At 34.9% G+C, this 27,304-nt stretch overlaps 1 protein-coding gene across 10 annotated transcripts in view; it reads right to left on the bottom strand.

Moving 5' to 3' along the window:
- Positions 1 to 27,304, bottom strand: part of LOC126839239 (collagen alpha chain CG42342) — a 76,592-nt gene that overhangs the window by 36,270 nt on the left and 13,018 nt on the right. The window lies entirely within an intron of this gene.

Here is a 27,304-nt window from a genome sequence, read left to right on the forward strand (position 1 = left end):
AAGTTTTGCCGGAGTGACGAACGAGAAATATATGGTAATCTGACTGGGGAGGGCTAAGTCGCGTTAGAGCAAATGATCAATGATGCCCGACACCAACAGTCGCCCCTTCACCTCCTCCCCCTTTTAGGACAAAGAACCGTCGAACGTCTTTACTCAACGTTTTTGGCGGACAGTCCATGCGGTTAAACGAAATAAAAAAAAAAAGTTTAACCGATTCTTTTTCTCAATTCCCTTCCCTTCGCCTATGGATATTTCATATAATTTATCACTCGCCACCAATTGTCGTCTGTTTAACACAATATTACAAAGAATAGAAAACTACAAAGCGGAATGCCGACTGGCGTAAACCACCAATTGTTGTTAGCGACACAGAAAACAAATTCCGTTTATTTAATTTTTTTCTTCTCGCCATTTTAATCGCTAAACGTGTTACTCGAGTACACTATTTAAGTGACCGTTGGGTTTTCTTTAAACTGGTTTTGCCGTATGTGTGGAATATATAAACACACATAACCGAATCCGTAATGTTTTAAGCAAAAAAAAAATTACACTCTAGTGAATAGACTATAGATATGAAACTAAGTAAGTGGTTTAACTATCATTGACGTTTTCCGTTTATGCAATACGAAGTACGTAGGGAGGATGACACTTTACTATGTGATATCATATCACGTTGTATTTACCTTATGACAAATGTAGTAAAATATATTTTCCCTTCGAATGTAAAATAGAAGGCATTTTCGAAATAATCTGAGAAAGGTAGAGGAAGGAATAAGGACCTCAATTTTGACTTGAGACTTTGTATTCAGCGTAAAATTACATTAACTTAAACTCCCTCGCTTAAACTTAAACAAATTAAAGGAATTTAACTATTTCGAAATAAATAATAAACTACTGAAACTTTTACTTTCCTAATTAAGATATCTTTAGTAACTGCCTATATGAAGTCTCTACAGAAACGCCTTCGTTTTACTACTCAATACTATTCAACAGTATAGATTTATGGTTAATTAACCGAGAAAAATACGAATCATCTCATACGAGGATAAATATCGTTAGGTATACAATATATGTAAGTACGTTTCTGACAGACGACCATCAGACGAGTCTAATACGCGGTTGTATAATGTGACCGGCACGCCGGGTGGTAGTTGTAGTGGGCAAAGAAAGGCTTTTGGAGAGAAATGGGAAACTCGGACATGCGACGATCGGCCCCCGCAGTCGTACAATAATACAAGAACCAGATGTTTACCTGTCATTATCGGTAATTGACCACGGCGGACTCAGTTGTAAAGTTAAACGGCTGCCTAATGCACTCCGTTGTGTGCACAGTCTGAGTAACTGCACCGGAATTGTATAAAATATATAAGCGTGTGCAAGTATACATTATTTTAAAAACAAACGGATGGACATGTGTTTCACCTAAAAGCATTTCCGTTTACTACTACAATACGTTTTGCTGTTTTTTTTTAAAATTTTACTCGTAGTACTATAACACGAAATTCCTTAGAGCGTGCGTCTCTTTCCAGAAGTGGTAGTAACAAGGGAGGGACTGTTGTTATGGACCCCGGGGCTTTTAAATTGGTGCTGTTAAACGATCGGATGCGACCTAGGGATATATATATATATATATATATATATATATGTATATGTTCAAGGCGGGCGGTATAATAACATTATGTATTATATACACAAAAGCAATTTAAACTGCTCGTGGGATACACTGCCAGTGTCATGGTGCCCTGCGTATAATCGAAAGCACATTTTAATGAGGAGCTAAAATACCTCGGGCGCCAGATTTTCCGCCATTTTTAGATGATAATAACGTTTATCCACGATTTCCCCCACTATCTCTTTCTTTCATTTAGTCTTTTACCCCTCTGTCGTATGTTATACTCATGTTTTTATCATAACGTCATGTTAACATAAAAAGGTAATTATTTAAAATATAATAACTCCTCAGAATATCACCTCAAATCTCATACGGCGTATTTGAATTCAAAAACATTTACTAGAAACGCCGCTCAATTTAAATCCTTTTAGAATTTAAGATAGACTTTAATAGAAAGGAAAAAATAGTAAAATTCACATTTTAAAAGAATTCAATATTTTTTTTAACAGTTCAATGCGTGCAGACTCATAAAAAATGTATTTCCTAAGCACTAACTAACTAAACTACATTAAACATTTTATGAAACGTCCAAATTTTACCTTATTGTACAATAATGGGTTAAAAGCGTTAAACCAATATTAATAGCGACCGCTGTACGTTATATTTCCCTTTTACCCATTAGAATCACGTTTACTTCAACTTGGATATTTTACAGGGAATCTCGTGTTGTATAGAAATGTTAGAATCAAATTAACGCACGAAAACGATAAGCTTATAGTCTTTAATGGGGACTCTATGTCACCTGTTCTATTTAATCTAGTATTAGAAATGTTATAAGGGAAACTAATATCGGACCCCAGGAGGGGGTGTCACTACAAGAGTCTTCCATGGCATTATTGGCATATGCAGACGATTTGGTCCTTATGGATAAATCACACGATGGCCTAAGAACACTATTCGGCCGTTTGGAGGAAGCAGCGAAGAAGGTTAGCTTACAAATCAACGAAGGCAAAACCGAATACTTGGTGGTGGGGAGAAGAGATAGTACGAGAATGTATCCTTCCTTAAGAGTGGGTAACCATGAATTCAATCGAGTCAAACAATTTAAATACTTAGGTTCGGTATTGACCGAAAAAAATGAAACTGAAAAGGAAGTAGCAGCAAGAATCCTGTCGGGAAAAAAATGTCTTTACGGACTCACAAAGATACTAGGGTCACGGTCCCTGTCGAGAGAAATAAAGATACAATTGTACATTACACTATTACACCCTATATATACATACGGAGCAGAAACATGGACATTAAGAAAAACGGAAGAAAATAAATTTATTATTTTGAAGAGGAAAATCCTAAGAAAGATCTTTGGTCCAGTAAAAGACGAGGAAACTGACGGATGGAGAATAAGAAAAAACAAAGAACCAGACGAACTCTTTCATCATCCAAACATGTTAAATATAATCCAGAGTAGTAGGTTACAGTGGGCTAGTCACGCCTGGCGTAGTCAGAACCCACTACTGCATATGGTATTGGCAGAGAACCCAGAAGGGAAAAGGCCTCTTGGACGACCCCGTTTAAGATGGGAAGACGTGGTAAAAAGAGACGTAAAACCGTTAAATGGAGGCTCAGATTGGAAAACAAAAGCAGCTGACAGAGAGACTTGGAGGATTGGTTGTTTGACGGGATGGTCCTAGTGGCCGTTAATACTCAAGAAGAAGAAGACATGGTAGATTATAATAAATGATCTTTGTCAATGTAATTTTTAGAAAGGTAAATACATGGATTTATAAACAAGATAGTATAATCAGGGATACTGTCATTATATTATAGTGTATAAAAAATACATTACTGGGGTAGGTTTTCGTTGATTGCTTACACAAAAAGATGTTTTTTTTTTTGAGAAGTTTCATGAGAAATCACACACAAACCCGGCCGCTTTTAGGGATTTATTTTAGCCGCCGGTGTGGGTTACAAGAAAAGAAAATACCAAGTTGTAATTCGACCTTGCCGGCCACCGCGCACTGATCCGACGGCTTTACTGCATTGTACCCATTACCCGCTAATCTCGATGGAGAATGTATACGTGTGCTGTGTGCGCGGTGGAAGTTATCGTCCGAAAGATCTGTAAAGGGGCCGGGGCTCGCGTCCATCATGATCGTTTCACATTAGTCACGGACTGGGTACAACAACGATAAGGCTCCACAAGGGAGAAGAAAACGGTATTTTCTTTTATTTGTCCCGGCCGCACGTTGTCGATACAACGCTAATACCCCGGGCAACGGAACACCTGAGCTTTTAGGCGCTAAAAATAAACAAAAAACGATTAAAGTACAAACTGAAAAATGGCTGTAATCGTTCTCCATGAAAATCGCATTCCACATCCCCTTATAAAAAGAAATCAGTTATCACGACTAATTTTGTTTAATGTTCAAAAAGTAATGATTTTAGTTTCCACAAGACCCTAAAATATCAAGAGATAACAATCGTAGTTTTAATAACTATATTCAGGTACGGGTCTAAAAAAACCCAAGAAGTGTTTTAAAAGTAATTTATCTAAAAGTGGTCTACCCGTTCATAATTTGAATTTAAGCAGAAAATAAATGATCAGTTGTACACTATATTTGTTTCCTTATCTTCAATGCGGTATTGTTTTTACAACAATGATTTTTTTAAATTATTATTATTAATTCACTTATATGCCTAGATAATATCTCCTAAACTGCTGAACTGGTTTCCTCGTGTAGCAAGTCTATAGATAAAAAATCATACCTAATACACACACTTTACTGGGCCAAAAATATAAAAGCCTAACCTCCCCTTCAAATTCCATTAAGACACCCTAACAATGTACATAGTTTCACCCTAACATTACTCATTTTTAAAAATAGTTTTTTTGATTTTTCCTTAATAAAAAAAATTATTAAAATTACAGAGTTTTGAGAAAATTGTATAATATAATATAGCACCATTCTAGATCTATTCTCAATCTAATTTTCAGTCCCTATGTCCTAAAACTTCGCCCAATAAAGAGGGAGAAAAGAAAAAGATTTCTAGGGGAACGGGCTTATAATATTTTTTCATTTTGTCAACTTTTATCGATAGTACTTTACTGTCCACCATATTTTAGGCTCTCGCTTCGCTACTGCTCCAATGATATCGTCGTCATCGTGCCAAGAGTGACCAAGTGTTAAAAAGTGACCATACTCAAAAACATGTATAAATAAACATGTTTTTCACTTGGTCATTTTTAACACATTGTCACTTTGGTATAAGACCGACGATATAAGTAATATGTCAATTCAAAAATATTATCAGCGAATTTTGACCGCTTTTGCGTTTTATTCGCCGCGCTTCGAGAGTAGTAAAAATAAGAATAAAATGGTACCACAAAACACAATATAATTGAGTTGTCCCATGTGTAAACGTGTGCGTAGATTATAAGAGAGTAAATAGACGCAAACAAGGGTCTTCCCTGGCGGGTACGGCTAAAATTTATGGGGCACTTAGGCGTTTCGTCCGGTAGTGTACTACGCGTTATTGTTCAGGCGATATAAAAATGAATAAATAACGTATTATTCCAAGGTATAAGCCGACGTGGGGTAAAAAGGAGGCTCACAAAATAATAATGGTGGGTGGGTAAAAAGACGATGATAAAAATATAGGCGCATAATTTCCTAGTTATACACACTACAATGCTATCGCGGTGGGCGTATTGAAGTCTCCACTTGTGTTTAGTCTTATATGCTTGTACCGTATATACGGAAGATATAGGTAGGTACCATAGAAATTTATTAATAAATCCGTTGCGTACCGTTCGTTCAGGGGTAAGTGTATACAACATAAATAATGTCATGCGGGTATTATAACTTTTGTATCAGTATCCCGAGCATGCCATGTGTTGTTGGCGTCATGACAAACCAAAGTTTTGGCAATGTTTTTAAATTATACACGGAATTGCACGGAGCATGGTGGTCACTAAATATATTGGTACCTAAATGGAAATTAGAAAAAATGCAAATAATCGAACTTGAAATCGGAACAATTGCCAAAAAAACTTGACAAAAACATTTTTTTATGTATAAAACAAAAATGTTTATTTTGATTCGACATTTTATAATATCAATTAAAAACAAGCTTTAAAATATCAGTTTAAAATGATTAAGCTTTCTTTTAGTTTTAATTAAAGGATTATTTATGATATATTTTATTACATGAGTTTATATTATTTTAATAATCATAACGCGTTAACTTATCGAAGCTATTTCATTATTTATGTGTTATATGTGTTCAAAAACCAAAATCACTAACCGAGAATGTATTAGTGTCTTAATGAGTAATTACGTTCGAAAAATATTATTTGTTAGATTTGCTAAGATGTTTCTAGCAGAAACTTACACCAACGATTTTAACTTAGTGATTTGTAATGTCATATTCAGCCGTGTTAACTTATCTATATTAGAAAAGCATACGCAATAATTGATTATTGTTATTTTTTTCAGTTGCCTTAAGGTGGTATAATCCTAAAGTCAATTGTTAGAAAAGTCTACATTGACGGTACAAACATTATATAATTAAGACAATTGACGCGTTGAATATTTTTAGATTATTTAAATCCATAAAAAATAATAATAAGTATATTTTACATATAAGTATTATACGATTATAATATAAATTGTATATTATGTACAACAGTATGTATATATAAATGCTCAGTCATCCGTTGAATACAAGAAATCGCATTTAACAGTCAACTGCTTTTCACCAGTATAAATATTAAGAGATATTATATGATAGGTAAAAGAGAAATAAGTAAATAACCTTTATCGGTACTACAGGTATCCTGTAGTAGGTAACGCCGAAGGTGTCTCTTGCCTCAGCCAATCATTAATCAATGAACACGATATAAGATAAGTGATCGAAAAAACGTAACAATATACAAGTCTTATCGGAGGGACTGAAATGCGTTTTTGAACCGATGTCTTTGTTTACGTGAAAAAAGATGTAAGCGCAAAAAGCATGCTACGAGACCGTTGCATAAATCTCAGCCTGTCTGCTTTTCCTTAATCTCTGCAGTAACGTTCTCGTAAATGCATGGAAAAAAAGCTATTTCCGAACATACACTGTCACCTCGTATTTCTCCATCAGTCTTGAAGTGATCGGAGCAAAGAAAAAATACACACACAAAGCAGCCTGTGCGCGCACTTAAACCGCGAACCTTCGTCGTTCGTTCCTATATATTCTGTCTGTCGAATCGAAATACCCCAATCAATTGCTCGAAGCTCACACGGTCGTCAGTCGTAGGCGTATTGACGGGATTTCGATTTTTGGAACTGAATAGGAAAAAATACATCTACGCGTGACAAGGAACGGACAAACTTCAACGTTGTAATGAAAAAAAAAATGCCACCGACCGTTTATTGTCTGCAGTACTGATGACCGTTTTATTAAACCAGCTTTGTGCATGCGTGGTTTTGCTGACTTTTGTTTTTTAGTCGCTTACAAAAAACAACAACATAAAAAAAAGAAAAGAAAAAATAGTCAGAAAACCCTAAGTATTAAATCCGATCGAGTTAGATCTTCTCGCCTAACGCAATAAGTTGACCACGTGACCCTCAACGAAATTTCCACATAATATCTCACTCGTGCACAGAATTGGATGTAAAGCGTTTAACTCGGCCGAAGGGTCGTATAGACAGCCATCGCGTCGTCGTTATTTAACGAGTGTACTAGCGATGGGCGGTCCGCTAAAATATAACTTAGTCGAGTAGGTACGACGAGTGTTGTACTTACCCGAAACTCTAGTCGGATCGTATATTATAATGCATTCGTACGCAGTAATATTATTTTACATTTATAAACGAATATCGACTTAAAACTATTAGCGTGACAGTAACGTCGTATACGAGTTTAATATTTACGCCGCCACACGAGTGTCGCAAGTCTCAAGAAGTCTGTTCGATGAAGACGCGGACTGGGGCGAGACACACCCTCCCCAAGTATATTTAATTTATACCAGGCGTTCATTAGTGGGATTCGACTCTACAAGCTTCCCCTGCAAATATCCCCTCCACCGCCGTCTCATTGCTGGCTGCACGCAATACCCGTCGTGCCATCCCAACGCGGATCAGACAGACCTTTGCAACGGTCACGTATCTCCCCGGATTATAATTGCTACGTCGGGATATGGTTCGTTAGCTGTGGAAAACCCGTCTCAGCCGCCGTTACCTACACTGCTCGTCCAAGTATTGTTATTTTTTATATATCATAATTATCGTTATAGTCCGTTTCTTACTCGCAAAACCCAAAATTGTATCCGACACACGTGACTTTTCCCAATTCGCGTTTCAAATCCGCGATACGTGTTTCTATACATGTATCGCCGGTTTCCGAACACCGTAGTGCCTCGAATTCTAACCAAACAACATAAGTGCAGAGCGAGTTTCAATTATAAAAAAAAAAAAAAAAAAACGCATTAGACCACTCGACAGATTCCTTTGGGTAGACGCACTCATTCCTACAACTCTCAGACCACACGGCGGTGTTTACTATCAGAATTTGTCCGCCAAAGCAAATATCTAAAACCGTTGCTATTCCACATCGTTTAACAAACCACTTACGGCGTATAAAATAATAATATGCAAATGATATAATATTTAAGTGATGATAAAACTCGTGTTTGCGATTACTATATTATACTCTGTAACATAACTTACATAATATCAAACCTAATTTCCCTCTATTTGTCTCTCTCGCCAATTAGGTACCACTATTAAAATAATATCAATAACAATTTAAAGACATATTACGGTCGGCAATAATATTGGGACATTAGTCATGTATGAATACGGATTTTCTCCATCGGTAGGCAAACATAAAAAAAATAAACTAGGTGACGTTGGAATACATTTGATCTACGTGACGTGTAGGATTGTGAAAATTATAATTACCCACCTATAAATATTTGAGATCCTGTAAAGCGTCGTGCGATCAAAAATGGTATAACTTTATACGTGTTTTAGACGTGATGCGACGTGCGCGCTCTCCAGGATGACTCTGGAGTTTTTTAATACAACAAACACGGGACAATGGAAATGTACAAACATAATGTACAGGGAGTATAACATCTAACAATATACACAAGAGAAGTAAAAAATATACCTCGGACAATAACGTATTATTATGGAATAAAAATCAACACCTCAGCGGCAGCGATACCACAAGACACCGGTGGTGGTGGTGAGTTGAGTTTCTACGCAGCATTGTTATCTCGGTTTATATGAGGTTAACGATTGGTAACCCGTATGTATTTGGATACAGGTATCATTAGACGGGCACACGCGTGGACCGCTGAAGAGGGCAAAGGTCGAGATACCTAAGTCCCTAGGAGGAATAACAGTATGTACAATAGTATGTATAATAGGTAATGGAAACGGTAATTATATTTACATCTTGGTTTTTTTTTCGACCAACCCTCAACCGATATTACTCGCAGAATAGGTTTAGCAGTTTAAATACATAATATAGCAGTAAAAATATACGACACCGTGTCTTTAATCACTATATTAATTATTATATTACATTTGTCGGCGACGTTCACACGACTCGCTCTTATCAACCGTAATAATTTTCTCTACACTTCTTTACAATACAGAATAACAACAATAATAATTTGTTTATATTTTCTACGCTCGCAGTCCAGCAACCTTTCTATAAACGTTTTTCCGATTATTGCGATAGGGAGATTAAAGATCCTTTATACATGTATATATTTCTGTTATGATCGTAAGTCTACTTGGAAAGTATTATTTACCGGAGCAACTTCGGATGTGACATCGTAGGTCGCGACACAATGTTATGCACCCGCGAAAAGTACCATTGATTATGAGAACAAACAATGCTTTTATTAAGATATAGACTACGTGTAGAAATATGTACATTTATTAAAATTTCATCACCGAGTAAGAGGGAGAATTGTAAAAATTAAAGAGAGGATGATTTGGTTAAATTATATATGAATACATTTCAAGTGTCCTTGGCAATAATTGCATTTTTGTTATAATCATATATTTTATTATTATCATTGTACACATACGTTCATCTACGATTAAGACGAACCGTTACCGTTCACACGTTCTATTCATTATATCTATATGTTATTACAGTTGAATTCCATTAACTGCAGTTTTAAATACAGCGATAACATAACTCTTCGTTAAGTCGGTGCACGACTGCTACGTTAAAATAACTTAACGGGCATCTCGACAGTATAGTTGTTATTGTGTTAATTTTAAAGTTATGTATTTATCGCCGCTGGTCGAAATTTTATACTTAAGTATAAAGGAACGCCGTTGGAATAAACGAGGAAGTTCTTTAAAACGCACCAGCTCCGGGGCAATAACGCGAAGAATAAATTATTATTGTTATAACTCGGCGGTCTATAGTTTTAGCAAGTTTTCCGCGTTCAAAGTAATTAACGCCTCCCCTTTCCTGCCTAATCACTAAGTGCCGTTTTGAATACCTCCTCCTAATAACTCTCCTGTGAAAGCCATTTTTCGAGTAAACGGTTGGCAGGCGTGGAAAGAAAAATAGGCTTCAAACGGGTCGCAAATATGATTGACAGAAAAGGTCGGTTTGACGTTGATTCGCTGCGAACGTTCTCCGGAATCGAATTACTGTCGGGTTTGATAACACTCAAGGGAAACAATAACCTTACACGGTACGACTTTCGCCGTCCAAAATTATTCCACTCCGAACGGCATTGTCCTTATATTACGATATATACAGTGTATTTTGTCCTTAATACAGTTTGCTGTTTGACTGGCGAGGTGCTAAGCTTAACGTTTGCGGACACATTGATACAACACAACAGCATCCGTCCACTACTATAAATGTATCGTGCCGTCAACACGTCATCTCGTACTTGAAGCCGAGATGTATATCTCAAACAGTATATTATATGTGTGTTCGATGCTGTTGTACGTACGTTTGGAATTCAGTAACGCCTCCGGACGACGCGATGGAGACGTCGGCTATCAGTGAAACGGGATCGTTTCATTGTGACATTTTTATAGGGTTTGTGCGCGTCCACGTAATTCGTCGTCGATTGTTGCCCCGGCGGGCCACATTAAATTTCATTATTTTTTTTTTTACCGTTTTGCAATCACACGTTTTTGTCGCCAGAAACACGCGTTGTACACCTTCTTATCGAGCGGTGCATCTGAGAGCGACGAGTGATGATTAACGGCCGCAACAATACAGACCGAAGGAAGCGTCGTTGACCGATGTGTTTTCCTTTATAAGCAAAAATCTCATTAACATACGTGAGGATACAACAGGTGGACGCTCGTCTCTTTACTTACCCGACGAAGAATATTCAAAACGACCACCTAAAAATTAAATAGACGCGAATATTGCTCGCGTTTCTTTTGCCGTTAGCAGCGACGTGTCTACGGCACTTCCCCGATTTCCGGTTTGGCGCCGGAAGAGGGCGTTCTTTTGGCGGATGAAATTGTATTGGTTTCCTGCGAGGGAAAAACCTTTCGATTTGGTGAAAAATAAATTGAAAAATAAAATACAGAGCCCCTCGAAGAAAAAAAAAATAATAACCTATTACCGACCAGATTTATGAGTTTTGGTCGCTAAAAAATAAAAATAATAAACGAGAAATCAATGACTGTACACCGTTAGCGATATAGATGTCAAGCCGCAGCTAAGTCCGTACAAAATCTAAATAATGTGATGTCGCCTTCGCATGAATCTCGTGACAACACTTATAATATTATTTTTGAGTTTATTAGACGCCCACGATAAGACCAAGTTTCCCTCGGCGTTCGTTATTTCCGGATTTAACTAGTGTAGTCGCGTTGTTCTTCGGTTCGTGAATGACGCAGAAAACCCCCTTGGGCACAATTATTTCCGACGCCTTATTAAATCTGATTAAAAACCATTTTTTGCGCTATTACGTTCTGTCAGACCCTACTCAGCATATACTTGTTAGTGCTTTAATTTTTTTGAACAAGCAAAGAATAATAACATCACTAACCGAGATTTTGAAATAGATTGATTAAAATAATATTAACGATTAATGCCTCAATTAAAGAACTGCAGAAGTACTTAAAACTCATTGTTTCATGACTGTATTGGACGGTTTGAAATTAAATGTTATACTATTTTGAAAAAAGTTACAAAAAGTTACTTGTAATATACCTAGTTTTATACTCAGAGCCGAATGTTATGTTAAAGAATTAAGAAACATTGTTTTCATTTAAAATATGTTTTTAATAATAGTGCGTCAGACTTGTTTTTTAAACAATATATACCCATTGGATATTATAAATTATACTCTGGTATGATGGATTAAGGTTTTGTCAATAAACAAGTAATTTCATACATTGTACATTACAAAAATAGAATTAAAAAAAACACAATTGCAAAAGCTCAAAATCTCATTGTTTACGTCCTACAATATCCATGTTTGATGTCTCATTTGTAAAATGTTATACGTAGATATCCTTCTGTATATTTTATATTTTCTTTACTATTACAATGAATAAACAAAAATAACCACTCTCGTTTAAAATGTAAAAAAGTACACATACCTAAACAAAAGCACAACCAGCATGTAGCTCTCGCTAGTAGAATCAAACAAACATATCTCTTTATTTTGACTGTAATATTTATAAAAGAACCAAACTTGAAATTTTATCTATCAAAAAATTATCAGTCATAACATTTTTATTTAATTGATAAGTACTCAATAAAATATTTAAGTATCTAAATAAAAAATAACAAAACTTAAGGAATAAATATTATTCATAGAAAATCAATAATATAAATATAATGTTGAAATAAGTCAATGAAATGTTAGAAAAAATAATTATTATTTTTATTTGAAAACAATTGTTTATTAGGTTTGATGTGCATTTGTGAATGTAGATATTTAATATGTAGATATCTTGAAGTCAACAAACATTTTAATTACTTGAAAATGGGCAAAACAATAGTTTCATGATAATTCAAGGTTTAAGCTTCGTTCCTCCCCTAATGTTTTATGATATTCTTTTCCGTTGCATTTATTACTGTATATAATATTTTACCATTAACGAACAGTAAAACGAGCGGTGGAATAAAAGGCATTAATTAACGAACTGAAGTCTGTGGCGATAAATCAAAGCATTAATAACACAATATGGTTACTAAGCAAAAGTTTGGGCATGAGGAAATTCAAATTAGATCCTCGAAACCCATAAAGTTAGTTCCCAAAGTCGATGACAGTGCGGCAGCGACGGTGATGACAATAAAAGCGCGACTGAACTTCTTATAAACCTACCTTTTAAGTATTATGAGCACTACAGTGTCTTTTGAACGTTGCTTAATGGGCTAGACCACTTTTCTCGTTTATACGCCTTTTTGATAACGCCAAAACAAAAAAGAAAGACAACAGCAACCACTCGAAAACTTTATTATCGAAATACTGTGAGATGGGCAAACGGAGAAAAACACTCAAATATATTATAATATTATGCACGGAGTGTTGTCGGAAACTAGCAGAGCTGAATACTTAGTCGTCCGGTGGCATACATCCACCTCTTTTTTTTAATGTTGTATTCAAATTCGCATTATCGGCCAAATGATCTTCACCACTTTTTTTAACGACTTTTGTAACAAAATAACAATTTCGATGTACCCTTGGCGATAGTATTGCCGCCCGGCAATTGCACCATAAAACTCCAATATACTACAAAATATAATGTCCACAATTAATATTAACATATTTTTGCTTATAAAGTCCATTGTTATTATACATTTAAATTTCTCTGGCATTGGCCATATCGTACCGAGAGGCAAACCTAGGTCATCTTTCTGATTAAAAAAACATTCAATACAAAAAAAAAAGTTGGTCGAGACATTCTTTTTTTTTATTTGGAATTTTGTATACAGAATAAATAACTCAACGTCTGAAAGTCGCGGTTAATCTACTTATTACCGGCAGAGTATCGAGTTTGAAAAAACTGTATACCTCTCCTATTACTTTGTACTAAGCTGCGTCTTAATCCTCAACCGCTGTCACGGCATTATAGCTTTCTTAATTATATTTATTGTATTTTTCGAACGTTACAGTACTTAGTACTTACATTAAATTCGTTTTAATTACATTTGTATAAACTATTGCGAAGAAGTCTTCTGCTAAGGCATTATATAATATTTCAAACTGGCGTAGTAAGTGCTGTACTCCAGAACGACGGCAATTCGTATGCAAACGTTGTTCTGTATGGAAACTTGGCTAGATTAAACTAAATTTTGAGTGACGCGTTGAATATCCACAAAATAATGTATTCATTTCGATGTACACTTTCCCATTCAATATTAACGTTGCCTTTCCAACGCGTTTACATACGCAGCTCATAACCACTGCATAAACTAACATTATATGCTTTTGCACACACAGCAATATTTCCCCTGATGTCCCGTGCATATTCCAAAGCCACGGTATTTGCCCACAAACCCTCTCCCAGTGGGATAAAATATTATAATGGATATGCTAGTCAAATTCTGGAAATCAACCAACTACTATTATGATTTGGGTATGGGTGGTCTTTGACTTGTATGTAAACAGACTTTTGGATGACATATTTTGATATTAACAATACTATCATTGTAAATTAAATATCAGTCGTAATTTAGACAAGTTTAATTAGCTTGAAGCAATACATTAACTATTAAAATAAATGATTAAATATTTATAAATTTATTTACAGCTTACGTTGTCAATGTTATCGCTAATTATGAGTAAACGTTTTTCAAACTGTTAACTTCAATAATGATCTAAAACGAGCATACAATTATCTTAGTTATAAAATTGAATATACAAAATTATTTTCAATAAACCGCAAACAACTAGAATACGAATACGAAAGCCGTAAAAATGTTAAGCAGCTGCCGTAAAAGTAATAATAAACAAACATTTTATTGTAATCAATCAACTCGATGTTTTTTACTTATTCAATGGCAACCACACAAAAGACTATGGTTGTTCGATTACAAAACAAAATGTTCGCCGTTGCGTTATCCCAAACAAAGATCTTATTATTATTGTTATATTATTATTTGTGATCCGAAACAGTGTACAGATATAATCTTGAATCTGTCCGTTACTTAGGTATATGTATTTCTTTTGATATTTTGTTTTCTAATACAGCGTAAAATATTACAATTGTATTTTTTTATTTTTGTAAAATTTTTTTTATAGTTATTTTGTAAATTAAATTTGAAGTACGTACCAACTAGTACGTACTTCTAGCTATTTACTGTTTAATCAAATACAAAATAACAACCTATATACATATTAATCAAAAAAATATATCGTTTATTACTTCATTCACATTATAGTCGAACGTCTTATTTGTTTTTTAAGAAATGTATAAATAAATGTATGCTATATAATATTATGTATGTACCTCTATGCATTTATACATATATATATATATATATATATATCCATAGACTAGCTATTATTTAATATTATACACGGATATGCGTAGGTAGACAAAGGGTAAATAATTGGATGGTCCCACCGAGGTATGTAGACAACGAAGATCGTCCTCGAACGGGATGCGAGCGTGACCAAGAGGTATGAACACAAGACCGCGTTACAGCGAGATCCACGTTGCTGTTATCGATTCTTTTAATGTACAGACTTCTACGCCGAGTATTACATTTATCATTACAAGGTTTACACCAAAAGACCCCGTGACGCCTGAAATAGGCTCATGTACTTTTAAGGGAGCACGAATAATTGAGAGTATAGGTGTTCTTATAGAATCATGACTGTCCGTCCGACATTTATTTACCCCTTACGGCGACTTATATAATATAATAATAATGATAATATGCTATAATCTTCAGTGTAATCGGATATACTTACATCGGATTGGCAATAATACGTATAATGGGCACGACCTACTTACAGCTATACTAAATTTAATATTATTATATAGTAATATTCGTATTATAATAATTTTTACGTCTCCTCGAGTTAAAGATTTGGAGGGTTTATGCCGGCGACGATAATTAGCCGTCGTGGTTAGAAACGTTTTTATCGTAATATTTTAGTAAAGATCTATTAAACGGTCGTGTGAACAATATAACAATACAACAATATAATTAATAATAAGACATTATAATAATTATAATTTAGACCCCGAAGCGCCGTACTTCAGTTAGACTTAGGTCGATTTATTTATATATACCTATCATAATTATAATACCTTAGATGAAAAGTTAAGAAGGTTTACAATGAAGATTTGTTGCCTGTGTAGTGTACCCGGATTTCCTAGTAGCTAAACCAAATCCTTTATACAATATAAAATAAAGACTAGTAAATATTAATTCGAAATCTTAGTAGTTTGGGGACTTAGAATCAAAGTTAATATTAAGTATTATCTATTTCAACCCATTGTTTTCTACCACTGCAATACGAATAAATAAAATAACATTTCCACCCTACTACTGGAAAAACCATTGATCAAATTTCATAAAGAAACATCGATTTTAACATATTAAAATGATAAGCAAAAAAAAAATAGTCGGAACCAATTTGACTATTTTTATAATGTTCATTTGGAAAATTATACTGAAAGTATTCCAACTGAAATATTGATAATGTTCTTAATTCAAATTTTACCAGTATTTTAATTTCTTCTAACAATAACAATAAAACTGCTCCGCGGCAATTCTAAAAAATTACTTAAAATAAACTATTCTCATCAATATTTAAGGTTGCGTTTTCTAATGTGTCTTCGTAAGCCAAAAGACGTTTAAGACGTTTTAACCGGTTCAAATTTTAAGGAAATTGGCGATCTCAAAGTGTGATAAAAATGTATTATATTTTAACAAGAAGACCGTCGGCCAAATTATTCCCACATATTTATACCGTCAACGAACATGGTACTAAATTGTTATTGATAAGGTCATTGAACCTCTTATGTGTATTTTGTTCATCCCGGCGCAATGCAATGAAACCACTTGATTCCGGCTGGACACAAAGATTATTGCTTATTACGCGAGCGTAAGAATTAGTATTCTGATACAGCTACTACTATTTAAGTAGGCATGTCTAAGAATGGTAATTGTTTAATATTTTAGGGGAAAAAAATCCAAGTACTTTTTGTATGTTATACAAACAAATCGGTCGAATATTGATTAAGAGCAATGAATGGAGAGTTAAATACTTCATATCTAAGCGAGTTAAAACCGTAATAGCCACGTCACATGGATTTTAGTCCATGTCAAATACAACCCATTGAAAGCTCTTGACAATATATTATGTCATAATGTAACAAGTAAGTATATTTATAGGTATATGTTTCGAAGGGAAACGCGTCAAATAAAAATACTTAACCGGCAATCCGCAGCAAAAAACTGCTCTCATTCCACACACGATAGAAGATTACTATAGAGATAAATCTGAAAATGTCGACAAAGCTATTTTCTCTTTTATCGCCATGTGTCCATAAATCAAGACTTGTTTGCAAACGAATCCTACCGACAAACGTTGTACTTCCCAATACGCACTACTTCGATATATCCGCAATTACTACAATACACTGAATTGTAAGTGTGTACTTTCTCTGAAAAATAAATCGATGATAGCATTTTTCAATATTTTAACCAGATGATAAACTGAAATTGAAGCAAACTGTTCTTTTTCTTCGCTAAAAATGTCTTCATCCGATTCATAGCAGAGACATATTCTGAATTTATTTTATGGGACTGTTCTAAAGTTGTATATTTGTATGCATAGATGTGCACTTCTTGTAATGATATTGTACAAAATACAGTGTGATTGTTATAAAACTTGCTGATGCTTTATTATATTTTTTTAACGTGGATATTATGTTTTTGGGCTGGAAATACATCGTTATCTTCATTATTTCGTGACACCTTTTTACGGGAAATTCATTTCGCCAAACATATTATGATGTGATACTTTAATGGCAACTAAACAACGGAACCACGGAATGTTTGCACCTCGTTACAGATCATAATCATATCCTTGCTTTAATGTTTTTCCGTAAAGCGGAAAAAAAATGTTTTTTTTTGTCATAAAAAGTATATGTATTATATGAACAGTAAAATAATATCGGTGCGGTTGGCGCTATTTATAATAGGGTTATTTCGCGCTGAAAAAATTAACAAAAATACACATAAATGTACCTCTTGCTCCTCGTTCAAATGACGGGGTGATTTTAAATAAATAACATTATTAGAGTACGTTTAAGTATTATGACCATAATATATTATAGTGACAACAGAACGATAAACCGACTAATTAGACGTGTATGCTCATGGTTTTACTTCTATTTACCCTTATTTTACTTTACGAGTTTTTTTATAATGCAGTAAACGGCCGTTTTTATTGGTATTGCCGAACCGGTCATCACCGTAATATAATACAAATCTCCCCAAGATGCTCCTGCTTCACAACACGCACTTAGTATGCACCGTAAAAACGTGCCAGACGTGCTCGTCTGATAAACATCTCTCGTATATGCGTGTGTATGCGCGCAGACCACTGTCACATACCATTTTGTCAAAACTGCATTCTCTTGGATTTCTTTTCCACGACGCACGCACACAATACCGTAGGTTTTATATTTAATAAATGTTTTTTCTCCCCATTTTTATTCGAACGAACCATCCGTAAAATATATTATGTCAGCCTACGTTGAACTTAAACACTGGCGAGTCACAGTATACTTGAGTCACCCGAGTCTGGAGTTAACTACACTCTTAAGATGTTGTTGGAAAATTGCGAGTTAGTATTAACTATTATGTCAATATTTTCCTATACGGTTCATACTTAATGATTTTCGTTATCGAATATTTGGTACTTAACTCAACTGCGCTAGCTTATTAGGTTTAACTTACACTCAATACACATAGAGCTATTGTCAATTATTTAAAAGTCACTTCTTCTATAAAACAGAACAGGAATCTACTCTAGTTTTGCCTCAAAGAAATGTATGCATTGTAGCAAACACATTCTTTATAACTACCTACATGATAACTGATGATATTGTTCGATGCTATTTGAAAACTAACTAATAGGCAGTTGACAGTATTGGTAATCGATATTTTTTCGCTAATTTCGATTGTTTCATATTGAAATCGCTACAGTTTCCCTTTTATCGTGTGTTATGATTTATCTGGTAGGCAAACGATTACAAAACGACAAAAGTTTACGTGTATTTAATCTTATTTTTATTATCTTTGAAACGATATTTTAGTCATTTTACATTGGTGTATAAAATATTTAGCTTAACAACTATGGACGGATACGGATATACTGTATTGTCGCCAGCAAGAACGCCGTACGGACAGAGATACACACAGATAGGCAGAACAGTAGTTGCAAAGCCAAAGTAAGTACTAGTTACTTTTTCTTCCCCCAATTGATTGTTGCTTCGACCGCCGTCGACAGTTTAACGAATTTATAAATAGCGCCGATAATATACTACCGACCGCCCTGTATATAGAGAGTAGCTGGTAGACAAAAAGACCGCTCTCCTCGTCCTTTGCCGGATATGTTTTCTCGGACCATTAAACGCCACTTGTGGACAAAAAACGTTTGGCGGCCGCACGTACATATATTTATAGACCCCATGCGTTCCCTAGCCCCGCAGTGTGTGTAAAATGCGAAAACGTAGTTGCGGCAATAAGCCTTTGGGACGTTTTATAACTCCGACTGCACACAGAGGTAGTCGCCGTTTTTGCAAATAACAAATGAAAATTATTTATTGTCCGTATAGACTTTTAGTACCCCTCGGCCCTCTTTAACGACACGAAGCCGCGCCAATCCGTTCGTCTATCCACTCTCTCGCCAAATGGTTTTATTTAATGGCACGTACATTATACTCTTAAGGCTCTTGTCGGCAATTGCCTAACATATTTTACTACGAGAACGGATTTATTGGAAATTATAAATACACGGCACGTTTAGTATAGATATGAACTCGCGTTGAATAAAATAATAGTACTTTTACATTATACATCAGGAGTCGGCATGTATATGACAAAGCATTACTTTAGATCCAAGTTCTTCACTGATACAAATGCTGGTAACGCTGAACCATCAACTGAAGTGTTGGTAAGGAGTTGTGGTTCCAAAAAACAAACGTAATACGGTAGTGGCGCCCGCGGTAAAGATAGGTCATAACCAGATTGACTACCTCACTCGGTTTGAATTCCTCTGAGCGAGAGCTCAATTTGGGAAGAGCCCCAGCGATACGACACTTGATAAGGAGTTAAATTATCCTTCAAGTCGTCGTTGCAGTAAATTAGTATGGTACACCGTCTTAGAAAAAAAATAAACGAGCGAATGACAAATTGACATTCAAAGCTGTCGTGTCTATCTTGTAAACGAAATTAACTCTAGGACGCTGTCGTTAGTAGAGGTAAGTGTCATCGTAATCGTTTCCACTCGTACATTAATAATCATAATACAATTATTGTATATACAGGCGGGTATATTAACATAAAGTGGCGGGGGAAGCGCAATGTGTGGCCGTCAGATATTATTGTAATTAGCTGGTTGGCTGCGAACGGCCACCCACAGGTCCGTCTCTCTACTATACAGTCACTTTTGCTTTTGACCCAATTATTATCCATATAAGTACATATCCACTCGTATACAGGCGAAGAGAATAAATAATAATATTGTAAATGAACATGTGTATGATGTGAAGTGTAAATACGACAAAGTGAACGTAAACAACCCCCTGCCGACAGCAAACAACGTCTAATTGAATGTGAGAGGTTCGGACACGGCCTTAGCGGAGAGATTTACTCAAACCCGATCGTGTTGTATGTATCTTAAGAAGTTCAACCAACCGGAGGGAGCCTTCGCGTCCAAACCGATTGTTATGAAGTCATGTATCGAGCCGGCACAAGCGGTAAGTAGATTTTCTCTGTTTGAATAACAAAAACGAGTCTGTTTGATCAGTTCGGCGCAGACTCTGAGATTATGATGTCGATTCTGTGTCGTATCAACTACAGTGTAAGAACTATGGGGGAAAATGAAAGAAATTAAATCTGAGGTTTTATAACATTTCAACCGTATCGAAACTCGAGACGATTGTGATCCGAACGGCAAACGGATTTATTCCGCTCAAAAGAGCAGTTTCTTAGGGTTTTTGCACATCTTCTATAAACATAAACGACCCAGTTTAAGGCCGCTGTTTCGTGACCGCGTAGAATAACATACTCGATCATAATATATTATTATAATTTTTTTTTTAACCGACAACAGCTGTCGATCACGATTTGTCTATAATCAGCGACTATATGCGTGTAAGTGTTAGTACTGTGACGCGGTGTGCATAATAATACTATAACTTGATTGCCACATCCTTGACGTCTATTTGCCTCTCTCTGTCTTCGAGAGAACCGTACATAAGAACGCGGAGGTACCGCCTCTGCTTCAAATAGGGTGAGAGATACTTTTAAGTGCAACTCGCCGAGTACCGATCCCGGAAACCACCCTCTCGCCTATCCCTTTATCGAGGTAATAAAAATATAAAAAGCAGGTCGACGAGTTGTTTACAACCCTGTACGGGCACTGTGCGTACGTGGCCCCACGCGGTCCCTTTTACAAGCTCAATAAAATTCTCGGCTCTACAAAATGATATTATCGGCCCTTCGGCCTGGCGCCTCTAAGTCATTAATGAAAATACTGTCGAGGAATGTACATAAAAGCCGGCTCGTTTGTAGTATACTATGAAATTGCTCGTTGGCTGTCTGTTTTGTTCGAATCAAACTTCGTTTAATACACTATTTTACAAAATAAGACTTAAACAGGTTTTCACTTTTCGTGGCCTGCACAAAGCCATTAATATTATCAAGTCGTGTTAATGTTCTTATTCGGCGTTTGCAGTGGGTTGTAACGTGTCCGGGACGTGTAAGTACCTATAACGTCAAGTAGTAGAGTAAGCCTTGTTTCAAGTGCAAAGATTGGTGCATCGCACAAGCTTCAGTAGCGTGGAATATCAGCACGTGTTACGCCTCTTAGCGTTAGATATACATGTGCGCGGTCGCGGTCCGATATTAACCTGGTACAATCAACGAACCATGAGGTTATTAAATTATTCATTTCAACTCAAAACACTTGCTAAAACTCATATTTCTTAACAACAATAATGATAAAATAGGAGAAAAAAATCGAATTTTCGTATTTTCATCATGAAACTTGTAATACAAGACTATATTATAATGGAATGCAATGGGCAAATATAATTTAGCATATAATATATAAACTGTATATCTAAACAGTGATTTCCACGCCTATAACTCGACAATCGAAAATATTCTTGTCATGTCACACACATGATCAATATGACAGTATCGCCTAACGCCGTGATAGCTATTATTGAATCGTACATGCATGTTAAATTAAACGGGGGTTTTCGCCGTTTGCATGAATCATTTACCCCGTAAAATCATACAATGTCAAAAAAAACGCTTATGCGGGGATAAATTATGCAACACCCGGTGTTCATATGGGCAAGTAGACCCTGACAGTGGTTGGCAACACGCGATCGTTCGAAATCAATTATACCGACCAACGACGGACTGCTACTCCGAGATTATATTATTGCTCGTAATGCTGGCTTGTATGATAACTCTTAGAGTACATAATATTATTGTAGTATTATTTCCATCGCATTAAAATTCCAGAACTTACAGTAGAAACTTGGAACCGCCGTATACGACAACCAACGCTTTTTTATTTGAGCATCACCGGACAAAGACTTATTATATAGTTATAATCTTCTGGTTTTATGTAATCCACATAATTAAAGCTAAACGTTGTCGTTTTCTTATTCGCATCAAGTGGTCGATGGAACACTCAACCTCCAACTATACTTGGGTATAGGAAGAGTAGCTAGTGTGCTCTAATGAAACTACTTAAATATCCCTCCTTATCTGGACTTTAAGAACGTTTTTAAGAAATTCCCTAATGTTTTTCATTAGACTTCTTTATTCTGTATTAGTAAAATATAATATTAAAAAATTCCTTTTACCACAAAAAATACACTTTTTAGTAGTACTGTACTCTTATTCCCGTAGTAATGATGTTACCATCATCACTTACAACAGACTGTAGGGTATATTTTAAAAAATACAAATCGTTATTTATCTACATATAATGGTCACATTATAATAGGTATCCTAAATAAAGCGTACCCCAATTCGAATTTATAGTATCAAAATGTCGTTTAACTGTTCTCTTTTTTTGTTGTGTTTGATAATTTAATTAAAATTATAGGATTTCTCCTGGTCGAACTTTGTGAATATTATATACCACAAGCTAACATGCTAATATATATGAGTACAAAACTTGTACTACGTTATTATATTAAGATAGTTTCTAGTTTGTAATCTATCTAGAACCGTTACACCCTTCACTCTTTCCAAAGTACATAATGATAAATAATGCAATACAACCGTAAGGCGTGAACTATCACACTACACAGTGAACGAAAATTGCAAACCCTAAAATCATAGCAGACGATCTCTAGATTTGACACTTCCAATTATTATTAAGCGCTTTAGGGCGTGCGTTTGAACAATATAAGCCGTTTAGCACACTAGAGTGTAATTAATAAAACTTAAGTCAAACAATACTCAAGACTTACCCCTTGAATTATTATAAAATCATTTTTCGTCAAGTTTACTTTTCTTACTTACTACGTCTTTTCATCCCATCGTTTTTTACTGCAAACTTAAGGTGGATTTTTGTGTGCAATGTTTTATCATAGGCAATACGTCGTGTAAACAGCATAATCAGAGTACTTGAAAAGTTGAAAATAATTGACGTTAAGAGCGTTTAAATCATTAAACATATTACATACATATCATTTTACTATAAGATGATGTTATAAATATTAAAAAATATACCCCAGTTCATAAATAAATCAAAACGATACACGTGTCTCATCTGTAGCTGCATATAAATAAAATAAATGTTATGGCAGTTAATTCGCTAAGATTTTTCTTTTTCATCCCATGTTTTTTTGGTTGTCCCGGAAAGTTTTTATTGTTATTATTTTTATTATCTAAACAAAAAGAAAAGTTTAAATTTCCTTAGAAAACTACAGTAAAATATATACTGATTAAAACTACCATCATGTCATTGAAAAAATAATTTTGTAAGCTTTAGAATACTGAATAGCACGACGCAACTAAGTTTTTTCCACAAAACAAATAGATTTTTTTTTTAATATTGGTCTAAAATCAGCGTAGTTGATTTTTCGTAGAAGAAAGAAAATGATGGAAAATGTACATTAGAAAACATTATTATATTTGCAAATAAATTTACGTAAATAATAGAACCTAGAATTATAATTCTTTAATAAAAAAAAAAATAAACTTGAGCAAACTGTCATTTCAATTTACATTACGTTTGCTAAAAAAAACTGAAATAATATCCTAGGATCTTAGTAAGTCTGCCAAAAGCCAAATGAGTGAAACACTAATCATAATATACTATAACGCCGCCAACGCTAATGTCCACTCTATTTTGTAATGCAATAGCCCAAAACATAAAAAAATGGCAACTCCAGTTAAGTTTACATGATAGCCAGGGAAAGTTTAAGAAGGCTTCCAAATGTCTGTTCAGAACCTTTTAAAAAAGTCCTGAACGGGAACACTTGTTTTATGCTGTTACAGAGGTAAACTCAATAGTAGAATGCCATGAATGCATCAACTTAAAGTTTAAAAACGTTTGGCTTGTAAAATATCAGAAATAATCACCAAAATATGCAAGGGTTTTTATTTATTAACTGTACTACTCTAAATATTTTGCAGAAGTCCATCACTTTAGAAAAGTATTTTTATTACTTGTAAGTTTCTAATTGTGATCGACGCTACCGGCTATGCTGTTTTATAAGAGGACAATGGGGATAGGGTTATGAGATTATCGTAAATTGTCAAACAAAGGATCGTTACAAAGGTCGGTGCGGTTTATTCTGTAGGTATACTTTGTCGTCATTGTTATAGATTTAACTAATTAGCCAACCTAAGAGGTAATTTTCACATTCAAAAATACAAATCGCAAGGCAAAAACGTTTAATTAACTTTTTTAGTTATTAGTTAAAACAAAAACGGGTTTTAATTCGTATAAAACTACTGTAATTTCATTTAAAAACTAACACGGGTTAAATTTCTTGTTTCATTACATATTATAAATATTTGTATTGTTTTTTGTACCGCAAGATCTTAATTTTTTTCTGCCTATTCATGCTGTTATAAGTTAGTATAGCACTAGAATATAATAGAAACGTTTTTTTTATTACTTTCTTGCTTCAAGACATATTAGCGTATTAATTATTATTTATTATTATTATACCCTAAGTATAAACCGTATTTTACATATTTAATATACAAACACTCTACGGCATATTAACATAATAGTTATAGAAAGTATCATAAATAAAAACAATTGTATTGTATGGTGTATTAAAATATTGTTTTTTATAACAGTCGTTTCTGGCGTCCGGACAACTATAAAATGTTCTGATAATCAAAACATGGAATTTCTTAGGAGTCCAACTGTTACTACTACTGTTTGATAAGTTCGTAATTCAAATTGTCCTTTGCCCCGTGTTGAATATTTAGCGTTCAAATTAAATCAACATCATCGAACTCTAAATTAAGAACAGTCACGGTGTGCGTCCGGAACGTGGGAGTGGCTCACAAAAGTCGCTGTCAGAAGTTAAATGAGTATTCTCTAATAATATTGTAAGGGAGAAGAGTTTTAATGGAATGAATTAGCATTTTGTAAGCGGATCTTTGCACCGTCGTTGTCGACGGGATATGAAAACAAACGACCCTCCTCGTTTTGCATAAACAAAAAATGTATACATAGGTATATTGTTTACTGAATGTGCATAAATTACACGAGCTCTAATAACGCGGAATGAAGTGTTCGCCGGAAGTGGCCGACTCGTACTCGGCTAAAAGTCTACTATACATCATACTACAGGATTTTGGGGCAGCAAAATGACCGTTTTCACGTTGACCGTGTCCGCTTTGACATTATAATATTATTACGGTGGGAATCCGACGGAAATCGTGGGGACTGATCGATGTAGGCCCTCGGATTTATAACAAACAAGGCGAAATTTATTAACGCGGGTCTGGTGAAATCCCCTATGGTGCGTGGGAGGAAAAATCCGTGAATCGAAAGAGAGAGAAAGAGACAAATGAAGAAAATCACCAAATGTATGCGAGCAGTGATTCGCTCACGGTAGTCGGGCTGCCAGAAGAGAATCGATAGAGGCGTATAATATACATGTACCTGAGTTTATATATACCGCATCGATTTGATCTGACCGTGTGGTATGTTACTATGCTGTGTATGATTAAATATGTATATTATACGGTGCACGTGTAGTGTATTACAGGCTAGTTCGCGGCCCGGTGAAATTACGAGACGGCCAAAACGGCGGCACGGCGTTAATATACGATTATTGTTTTTATTATTATTATTATTATGATTTAATATATTTTTCGACGGACCACACACAACGGCCGCGGTTTTCTGTGTATATGTACATTCTCACGTCAAAACAGAAAAAAATATTAAAAAACCGCCCCCGACCCACCGCCGCGGTAAACTCGTTGCACAACCGACCAGTGTGGTGATTAACAAAACGGTTTGACGGCCGTGTACAGGGGTGTTTTTTTTTTTTTTTAATTTTAGTTATTACCTTTGCATTTGGAATGAAATTTGGTTAACGCAAACAATAAAGTTTACACGTGTTGGCGATTGGTCGTGTGGACCAAAATAATAATTATATGTCACGACGATCGGAGTCCATATACATTATAAAAACTTTCGCACCGCCGAAAATGCAAATTCGTTATGATAAATTATTTTAACGACAAGCCCAGAACTCAACAGATAACTTTGTAAGGCATGGAAAAATTATTAGTATTTTATTTTTTTCTAGTATGCGCGTATTAGATCACAAATGGACAAATAATGGGAAGGATTGTGTAAACAAGACAAAGTTCCCAAAATAACAACAATACGGGGATAGAAAGCGGTTGGCCACTGCTTTTGGAAAACTGTCTACATCGCTCGGTAAACGCGCTCTAGTTGTATTGTCGTTTGACACGAAAAGTACAAGATGATAAGTGTACAACTCTTATTGAAGAAAAATATATTACGTGATTGTGACGGTTTCCAGATCGAACGCTTAACACACAATAACGGGCCGTCAAAGTTATTTTAATGGTTCCTTCTGAGAAAAAACATTAAATCCAAAATATCGACGAACAAATAAAAACTTTCTAACGCCAAAATTTAATATATTATTGTGTTTACCAAACGTGTTGTTCTCTAAACAGTAATCATTAACTATAGACTATACAAACAGTGCATTTCTCATATATTTTTATCCTGTAAAGTTTTTCTTCGTCATTAGTACACTGCACGCCTACATAAAACAATACAGAAAATAAATAATTTTAACATTAAAAACATCGTCACATATAAAACTGTTTTTGAATAATTAACTATTTAAAAGAAACAGTACTTTTTTCAAATGCTTTTTAAATAAATATTTAAACACTACTGAAATGTGCAGTATAGCTACCGGATGCCACGGCACAGTTATTTTTAATATTTAA

Source organism: Adelges cooleyi, unplaced genomic scaffold (assembly GCF_023614345.1).
Source record: "Adelges cooleyi isolate 19-005CV unplaced genomic scaffold, UGA_ACOO_1.1 ACOO_flye_CR_arks_rails_tigmint_CR_PRNA_30, whole genome shotgun sequence".
In the NCBI taxonomy this organism is placed as follows: Eukaryota; Metazoa; Arthropoda; class Insecta; order Hemiptera; family Adelgidae; genus Adelges; species Adelges cooleyi.